At 42.7% G+C, this 9620-nt stretch overlaps 1 non-coding gene across 1 annotated transcript; it reads left to right on the top strand.

The window, feature by feature from the left end:
- The first annotated feature begins 7781 nt into the window (after window positions 1-7781).
- On the top strand, window positions 7782-7834 carry LOC118942472. Its single transcript, XR_005038408.1, has one exon. It is a non-coding gene; the product is annotated as a U7 small nuclear RNA (small nuclear RNA).
- Window positions 7835-9620: the final 1786 nt, after the last annotated feature.

Below are 9620 nucleotides of genomic sequence, written 5' to 3'. Positions count from 1 at the left end.
AATAGTCTGAGACCAGCCATAAAACAATTTATGGGGTATTGCAGTTTAGCATCGTATCTGACTACAGTGGGCAAATGCTCACCTTCGATGGCCACTGGCACACTGGAGAAGTGTGCTCTTCAAGGATGAATCTTGGTTTCAACTGTATTGGGCAGATGGCATACAAGCGTGTATGGTGTTGTGAAGGCGAGCGGTTTGCTAAAGTCAACGTTGTGAACAGAGTACCCCATGTTGGCGGGGTGTTATGGTATGGGCAGGCATAAGCCAAGGACAATGAACACAATTGCATTTTATCAATGGCAATTTGAACGCACAGAGAAACTGTGACGAGGCCCATTCTCGTGCCATTCATCCACCACCATCGCCTCATGTTTCAGTATGATAATGCACAGCCCCATGTCGCAAGGATCTGTACACAGTTCTTCCATGGCCTGCATACTCTCCAGACATGTCACTAATTGAGCATGTTTGGGATGCTCTGGATCAACGTGTACGACACCATGTTCCTGTTCCCGCCAATATCCAGCAACTTCGCACAGCAATTGAAGAGGAGTGGGACAACATTCCACAGGCCACAGTCAACAGCCTGATCCACTCTATGTGAAGACGATGTGTCAAACTGCAGGAGGCCAATGTTGGTCACACCAGATACTAACTGGTTTTCTGATCCACGTCCCTACCTTTTTTTAAGGTATCTGTGACCAACAGATGCTTACTGCTAACCTACAAAGTATTACATGGACTTGCTCCTACCTATTTCTCGAATTTGGTCCTGCCGTACATAACTACACGTATGCTACGGTCACAAGACGCAGCCCTCCTTACTGTCCCTAGAATTTCTAAACAAACAGCTGGAGGCAGGGATTTCTCCTATAGAGCTACATTTTTATGGAATGGTCTGCCTATCCATGTGAGAGACGCAAACTCGGTCTCGACCTTTAAGTCTTTACTGAAGACTCATCTCTTCAGTAGGTCCTATAATTGAGTGTAGTCTGGCCCATGGGTGCAAAGGTGAACGGCAAGGCACTGAAATTATGAACCTCCCTTCCTGTCTCTGCCTGGCCGGCTCCCTTCTCTCCACTGGGATTCTCTGCCTATGACCCTTTTATGGGGGCTGAGTCACTGGCTTACTGGTGCTCTTCCATGCCGTCCCTAGGAATGGTGCATTACTTGAGTGGGCAGAATCACTGACGTGATCTCCCTGTCCGTTTTGCGCCCCCTCGTGTAGTGGAGATTTCCGTTGGCTATACTCAGCTTTATCTCAGGGTAGTAAGTTGGTGGTCTGTTGATATCCCTCTAGCGGTGTGTGGGCTGTGCTTTGGCAAAGTGGGTGAGGTTATATCCTGCCTGGTTGGCCCTGTCCAGGGTTATTGTCTGACAGGGTCTCAGAGTCTCCGACCCCCCGCTGTCTCAGCCTACAGTATCTATGCTGCAATAATCTATGTGCCGGGGAGCTAGGGTCAGTCTGTCCTATCTGGTGAATTTCTCCTATCTTATCTGGTGTCCTGTGTGAACTTAAGTATATTCTCTCGAATTCTCCCATATCTCTCTCTTTCTCTCTTGGAGGACCTGAGCCCAAGGACAATGCCTCAGGACTACCTGGCCTGATGACTCCTGGATGTCCTCAGTCCAACTGGTCATGTTGCTGATCCAGTTTCTGCTGTTTTGCCTGTGGCTATGGAACCCTGACCTGTTTACCAGAAGTTCTACCAAGTCATGTTGCTGCTTCAGTTTCAACTGTTCTGCCTGCGGCTGTGGAACACTGACCTGTTCATCAGACATGCTACCTTGTCCTGGACCTTCTGTTTTTGACCCTCTCTCTCGCTCCCTCCCTCCCTATTTCTCTCTCTCTACCGCACCTGCTGTCTCGACCTCTGAATGCTCGGCTATTAAAAGCCAACTGACATTTACTCCTGAGGTGCTGACCTGATGCACCCTCTACAACCACTGTGATTATTATTTGACCCTGCTGGTCATCTATGAACGTTTGAACATCTTGAAGAACGATCTGGCCTTAAAATGGCCATGTACTCTTATAACCTCCACCTGGCACAGCCAGAAAAGGACTGGCCATGACTCAGAGCCTGGTTCTTCTCTAAATTTATTCCTAGATTCCTGCCTTTCTAGGGAGTTTTTCCCAGCCACCATGCTTCTACATTTGCATTGTTTACTGTTTGGGGTTTTAGGCTGGGTTTCTGTATAAGCACTTTGTGACATCTGCTGATGTAAAAAGTGCTTTATAAATTCATTTGATTATAAATGTGATTTGATGCATATCTGTATTCCCAGCCATGTGAAATCCATAGATGAGGGCCTAATGAACATATTTCAATTAACTGATTTCCTTATATGAACTATAACTCAGTCAAACCTTTGAAATTGTTGCATGTTGCGTTTATATTTTTGTTCAGTGTAGTGAATAGATCAATAAGAAAGAGAATTCCAAACCTCTCTGCCAATAACAGCTCATTTTAAGTTTTCCCCTTCCCACTCTGACCACTCCCAGATAGTCCTAGCTAAATTATTTATTGAGTAATTGCTCTTTGCTAAGAGGCTATTGTTGTTTCTTTTTGACCATTTTAACTAAAAACAATCAGATTAAGGTAATAATTTTTCCCCAGAAATTATTTGATTTTGAGATTTAAAAACGCTGCATTGGTCTTTAATGTTATATCTTTCATACCTCCGTACTTACCTTAGTTGTATGCGCAAAGCATCATGGGTGTTAAATGTGTTTATCACTGCATTATATGTAATGACCCCTATGTCCAGACTACGCTCTGCGAATTGGACCCCGCAGGCACTAGGGGACCCCCGACCCCAATTTATTTTTATATACAGTGCATTCTGAAAATATTCAGACCCCTTGACTTTTTTCACATTTTGTTACGTTACAGCCTTGTTCTAAAATTGATTTAAAATATATATATTCTAATCAATCTACACACAATACCCCATAATGACAAAGGAAAAACAGTTTTTTAGATATTTTAGCAAATTTATTAAAAAAAAACTGAAATATGACATTTCCTTAAGTATTCAGACCCTTATCTCAGTGTTTTGTTGAAGCACCTTTAGCTGCGATTACAGCCTTGAGTCTTCTAGAGTATGACGCTACAAGCTTGGCACACCTGTATTTGGGGAGTTTCTCCCATTCTTCTCTGCAGATCCACTCAAGCTCTGTCAGATTGGATGGGGAGCGTTGCTGTATAGCTATTTTCAGGTCTCTCCAGAGATGTTCGATCAGGTTCAAGTCTGGGCTCTAGCTGGGCTACTCAACGATATTCAGAGACTTGTCCCAAAGCCACTCCAGTGTTGTCTTGGTTGTGTGCTTAGGGTCGTTGTCCTGTTGGAAGGTGAACCTTCACCTCAGTCTGAGGTCCTGAGCACTCTGGAGCAGGTTTTCATCAAGGATCTCTCTGTACTTTACACCGTTCATCTTTTCCTCGATCCTGACGAGCATTGACTAGCCTCCCAGTCTCTGCCACTGAAAAACATCCCCACAGCATGATGCTGCCACCACCATGCTTCAACGTAGGGATGGTATTGGCCAGGTGATGAGCGGTGCCTGGTTTCCTCCAGATGTGAAGCTTGGCATTCAGGCCAAATAATTAATTCTGGTTTCATCAGACAAGATAATCTTGTTTCTCATGGTTTGAGAGTGTTCAGGTGCCTTTTGGAAAACTCCAAGCGGGCTTTCATGTGCTTTTTATTGAGGAGTGGCTTCCGTCTGGCCACTACAATAAAGGCCTTATTGGTGGAGTGCTGCAGAGATGGTTATAGAGAACCTTCTAGAAGGTTCTCCCATCTCCACAGAGGAACTCTAGAGCTCTGTCAGAGTGACCATCGGGTTCTTGGTCACCTCCCTGACCAAGGCCCTTCTCCCCCGATTGTTCAGTTTGGCCCGGCAGTCAGCTCTAGTGTCAGGGAAAACTCCCTGTCCGGCCTCTAGGTCGTCAGGCTGCTGATTATCCCACACACCTGTCACTATCATCAAGCGCACCAGCGCCTCTTGACACTCACCTGGACTCAATCACCTCCTTGATTATCTTCCCTATATCTGTCACTCCCCTTTGTTCTTTCCTCTGGTGTTATTGACTCAGTTTCATGTCGGTGCATTGTTTGTGATTCGTGTTTAAAGTTTTATTTATTAAAACACTCACTCCCTGTACTTTCTTCCCGACTCAGCCGAACTCGTTACAGAATAACACCTCACCTTAGGGAAGCATCAGGGAGTGTTTTTTTTTTGTTGTGTCAGTGTAAATGACGTCGGGTCCGGGAGCCGCTACAGGCTCTCATGCCTCAGCCAGATCGCCAGGATCCCCTGCCTCAGCCGGCTTGTCGGGCTTTCATGCCTCCGCAGGATCGCCAGTCTCCCCTGCTTCCACCTGCTAGCCAGGCTCCCCTGCCTCAGCCAGTCTAATGTTATGATATGATCTATGATAGATATACTTTCATTGTCTTGTTGTGCTACATATGAGGACATGACGAAGGGGTTTCTTGGCTTATGGTGTAGCTGACCCTCATTTCCGATTCATGTAGAATTTTTTTGAAAAATCTGGTGAAGTTGACCAAATCTCCGGACACATTTTCTAGGAATCATAGTTTTGAGGGAAATACTCCTTAAAGTCAGAGAGCTATTGCAATAAACGACATGAGATCATTTTTCAATGAATCAATCTCTGACTTTACACATATTCAATGTACTATGAGAAACATTCCTCTGGCTCTGCAGGATCAGTAAATCACACCTCAAGGGAAAGAGGAGGAGGATGAGGGACAGAGGGCTCTGGTTGCACTTTCCTGCTCCCATCCAATCCCACGCCAACTCTGGTTCTTTTCTCTCTCCCAGAGGCCTTATGTCCAACCCTTGTTCCTTTCCTCCCAAACGCCCCCCTCTTCCTTAAAGGTATCTTCTTCCGAAACTTTCCCCTCCTCCTAAACGCCCTGTATGCATTTCTCAAGCAAGAATTGTGCTAGTACTGTCTGGGAGTGGTCTCAGTTGGGAGGGGAAAACTAGCTGTTTTTGGCAGTTATTTGTAATTTTCTATTGATCTATTAACAAATTTACCACCTAGTGATGTCACCAGGCAGGACAAAACTCAATCAAACTAATCCAGGCTTAACTTCTAGAAGGCCTTTTCAAACAGCTCTTACACTAAAAGGGAATTATCATAATTTTTTAAATGTCACAGTATTATTCCAACCTACATACAGTACCAGTGAAAAGTTTGGACACCTACTCATTCAAGGGTTTTTATTTATTTCTACTATTTTCCACATTGTAAAATAATAGTGAAGACATCAACACTATGAAATAACACATATGGAATCATGTAGTAACCAGAAAAGTGTTAAACAAATCAAAATATATTTTAGATTCTTCAAAGTAGCCACCCTTTTCCTTGACAGCGTTGCACACTTTTGGCATTCTCTCATGCTGTCACGAATCCCGTTTCCTGAGTCTGTTTTTTGCCTATGTTCTGTCCTGGAGTGTTTTTTCCGGCGTCCTGGAACGCACCCTGTCTGGTTGCCGAGCAATGTAGCCAGTTGGGGTTTCTGATTACCCGCACCTGTATCCCATCAGCTATCTGCACACCTGGTCCTGATCATCATCTCTCCTCTTCATAAGCCCGGACCTGACATCCATTCCCTGCCGGATCGTTAGCATGAACAGTATGTTGTGCCAGAGTATCAGCCTCAAGTTGGATAGAATTTGTTTTGTTGTTTTTTACGTATTGCTTGCCTTAAACTTACCGCCGTTTGTTTTGTCTTCAGTTACTCACCCGGATCATTTACCCCATTCACGCCTGGTCGTCGGAGGATTCCGCTTCCCCATTGGATTCACCTATTTACTCCCATCAACTCACCACCGCTGCCCGCTACGCCACCTGGATATATCTACCCATTCACTTTCACTTGTAAATAAATACTCACCTTCTTCCTACTCTCCTTGTCCTGGTCTGCTTCTGGGTTCAATTTTGAAGAAACCTGACACATGCAGGTTAATGAGGTAGTCACGCAGAATGCATTTCAATTAACAGGTGTGCCATGTTAAACGTTCATTTGTGGAATTTCTTTCCTTAATGCGTTGGAGCCAATCAGTTGTTACAAGTTATGGATGGTAAACAGCCCTATTTGGTAAAATACCAAGTCCATAAAAAAAGCTAAAATAAGCAAAGAGAAACGACAGTTCATCATTACTTTAATTATGACATGAACGTCAGTCAATCTGGAAAATGTCAAGAACTTTGATGGTTTCTTCAAGTGCAGTTGCAAAAACCATCAACCGCTATGATAGAACTGCCTCTCATGAGGACCGCCACAGGAAAGTAAGACCCAGAGTTACCTCTGCTGCAGAGGATAAGTTCATTAGAGTTAACTGCACCTCAGATTGCAGCCCAAATAAATGCTTCACAGAGTTCCAGTAACAGACACATCTCAACATCAACTGTTTAGAGGAGACTGCGTGAATCAGGCCTTCATGGTCGAATTGCTGCAAAGAAACCACTACTAAAGGACACCAATAAGAAGAGACTTGCTTTGGCCAACAATCACCCTTGGACATTAGACCGGTGGAAGGCTGTCCTTTGGTCTGATGAGTCCAAATGTGATATTTTTGGTTCCAACAGCCGTGTCTTTGTGAGATGCAGAGTAGGTGAACGGATGATCTCCGCATTTGTGATTCCCACTGTGAAGCATGGACGAGGAGGTGTGGGGTGCTTTGCTGTTGACACTGTCAGTGATTTATTTAGAATTCAAGGCACACTTAACCAGCATGGCTACCACAGCATTCTGCAGCGATACGCCATCCCATCTGGTTTGGGCTTAGTGGGACTATCATTTGTTTCTCAACAGGACAATGACCCAACCCACACCTCCAGGTTGTGTAAGGGCTATTTGACCAAGAAGGAGAGTGATGGAGTAATGCATCAGATGACCTGGCCTCCACAATCAGCTTACCTCAACCCAATTGATATGGTTTGGGATGAGTTGGACTGGAGAGTGAAGGAAAAGCAGCCAACAAGTGCTCAGAATATGTGGGAACTTCTTCAAGACTGTTGTTAAAGCATTCCTTGTGAAGCTGTATGAGAGAATGGCAAGTGTGCAAAGCTGTCATCAAGGAAAAGGGTGGCTACTTTGAAGAATCTAAAATATATTTGTATTTGTTTAACACCTTTTTGGTTACTACATGATTCCATGTGTCATTTCATTGTTTTGATGTCTTCACTATTATTCTTCAATGTAGAAAATAGTAAAAATAAACAAAAACCCTGGAATGAGCAGGTGTGTCCAAACCTTTGACTGGTACTGTATATTTTGTTTGGGAATATATAAACCACATAAATACTACACTTTATGATATAATAATACAATACTTACTATATAATTCTGTATTAAACTGTAGAATACTATAGTACTGCAGTATCCCTTGATCATGTGTAGTACTTAGTATAGCATTTGGTAGTATACTGTAGAATACTATTGTAAATACTACAGCATTATACACAAAACAAACACTGTAGTAAATACTACAGAAATGTTCGCAAAACACTACAGTCTACAAAAACACAATTTTTTGGAACTATAGTAAATACTACAGTATTTAATTTGTCTATACCCTGCCCATTCTCTTCCCCTATATACCAATTTGTGCCACCTGTAAGTGAAAAACCTACATGCCATGTATAGACCATACTGTGTTCCCTATACTTACAGAAAAGAGCAGAAGCTCCGAACTCTCCATTCAGAACCCAGTCCTACCTACTTACAAGTTATGAAAATGTGCTCTATCAGTATTTCTCCAGTAGGTTTCCTCAAGGAGAAAGCCCCCCAGTTCTGTATCAAAGATAACAACAAAAAACACTTCAGTAAATACTACAGTATACTATACTACAGTCCTCAAAAACACTACACTAATTACTAAAGTATACTACAGACCGCAAAAACACTACATCAAATAATACAGTATACTACAATCAGCAAAATACTACAGTAATTACTATACTATTTACACTGAGTGTAGAAAATATTAGGAACACCTTCCTAATATTGAGTTGGACACTCTTTTTCCCTCCGAACAGCCTCAATTCCTCAGGGCATGGACTGTACAAGATGTCAAATGCATTCACAGGGACGCTGGCCCATGTTGACTCCAATGCTTCCCACAGTTGTGTAAAGTTGTCTGCATGTCCTTTGGTTGGTGGACCATTCGTGATACATAAAGAAAACTGTTGAGCGTGAAAAAATTGTTGCAGCTCTTGACACTTTTGTTTCTCTCATTCACCCTCTGAGTGGCATATCCATGTCTCAATTGTCTCAAGGCTTGAAAATCCTTCTTTAACCTGTCTCCTCCCCTTCATCTACACTGATTGAAGTGGATTTAACAACTGACATAAATAAGGGATCATAGCTTTCACCTGGATTCACCTGGATGCAGTCTGTCATGGAAAGAGCAGGTGTTCCTAATGTTTTGTACACTCAGTGTACTACTCTTTTTTGAACTACAATGTGTATACAATAGTAAACAGTAAATACTACAGTGAATACTTCAGTAAAGTCCGCAAAAACACTACAGTCACATTTTTGATTGCACTGGGACTTTACATACTCATCACATTTGGGAGAAGACAATTTCCTTGCCCCAAGTACTTGAAACAATGTATTAACATAAAGTTTTGCAGAATAAAGGACTTGCATTATGTTTTATCACTGATATACTATACAATCATGGACCATGAAAACATAGGTGTAGACATAATCTTTGGCTCCCTAGCTGAAAATGTTCAGGGCCCCAAACTGTACAAGTGTACCAAGTTTCATGCTTTTATGAAAAGTTAAAAAGTGCACCTAAATTGTGCAGATATCTCCTGGACCACATTTAATCTTGCTTGGTAGTATGCCAGAAGAGATTAGCAGTGAGTGATGTTTTTGTACTTTTTGAAGAAAACATATTGTTTAGTATGATTGCATGCATGTGATTTCAGCTTTAGTACAGTCCTGCCTTCAGGACTATGTAACCAGTTTTATAAAAGTAAAAACTTTCCAGTGATATGTTTCTCTTGAATTCTGATTTCTGTCAGAAGACATGTTTCCACAGGTGAGGCACACCCACCAAAAGACTGAGCAGATGGGTAAGTGTGTGTGTGAGAGAGCCCACTGTTTCTTACTTTAAGTCAGCACTTTCTACTATTATGTGTGTGAGTGAGTGAGGGAGAGAGAAAAGAGATAGCTGATGAGAGTGACTTCTGTTTGGAGGAAGAGGTGTAGTCATGATGACGCATGTGACCACAGGCAGATAGAGTAGGTCAGGTGAGTCCGGTGAGTTCCAGGCAGGTGTATTGGTTTCCTCTGTCATCAGCTTCCTTTGTCTCTCTGCATAGCAGCAGCACATAACTTCTCTGGCTGGCTGTCAATGAAGAACCTCGTTTAATCAGTCTCAATCTCTATCCAAGTATGGTGAATGCTTTGCGTACATTTGCTATAACAATACATTACATTACACAGCAATGAACATAATATTTTCTCATGTGCCTGCATAGAAGAGAGCCATAGCAGCTATTTGATAAAGTCATCTGAACCCATTAAAGACCTAAACAAGTTTGTACATAAACATTTTT

Source organism: Oncorhynchus mykiss, chromosome 20 (genome assembly GCF_013265735.2).
Source record: "Oncorhynchus mykiss isolate Arlee chromosome 20, USDA_OmykA_1.1, whole genome shotgun sequence".
Taxonomy (NCBI): Eukaryota; Metazoa; Chordata; class Actinopteri; order Salmoniformes; family Salmonidae; genus Oncorhynchus; species Oncorhynchus mykiss.
The sequence above is the reverse complement of the archived record's forward strand: the minus strand, read 5'-3'. Positions and strand labels throughout refer to the sequence as shown.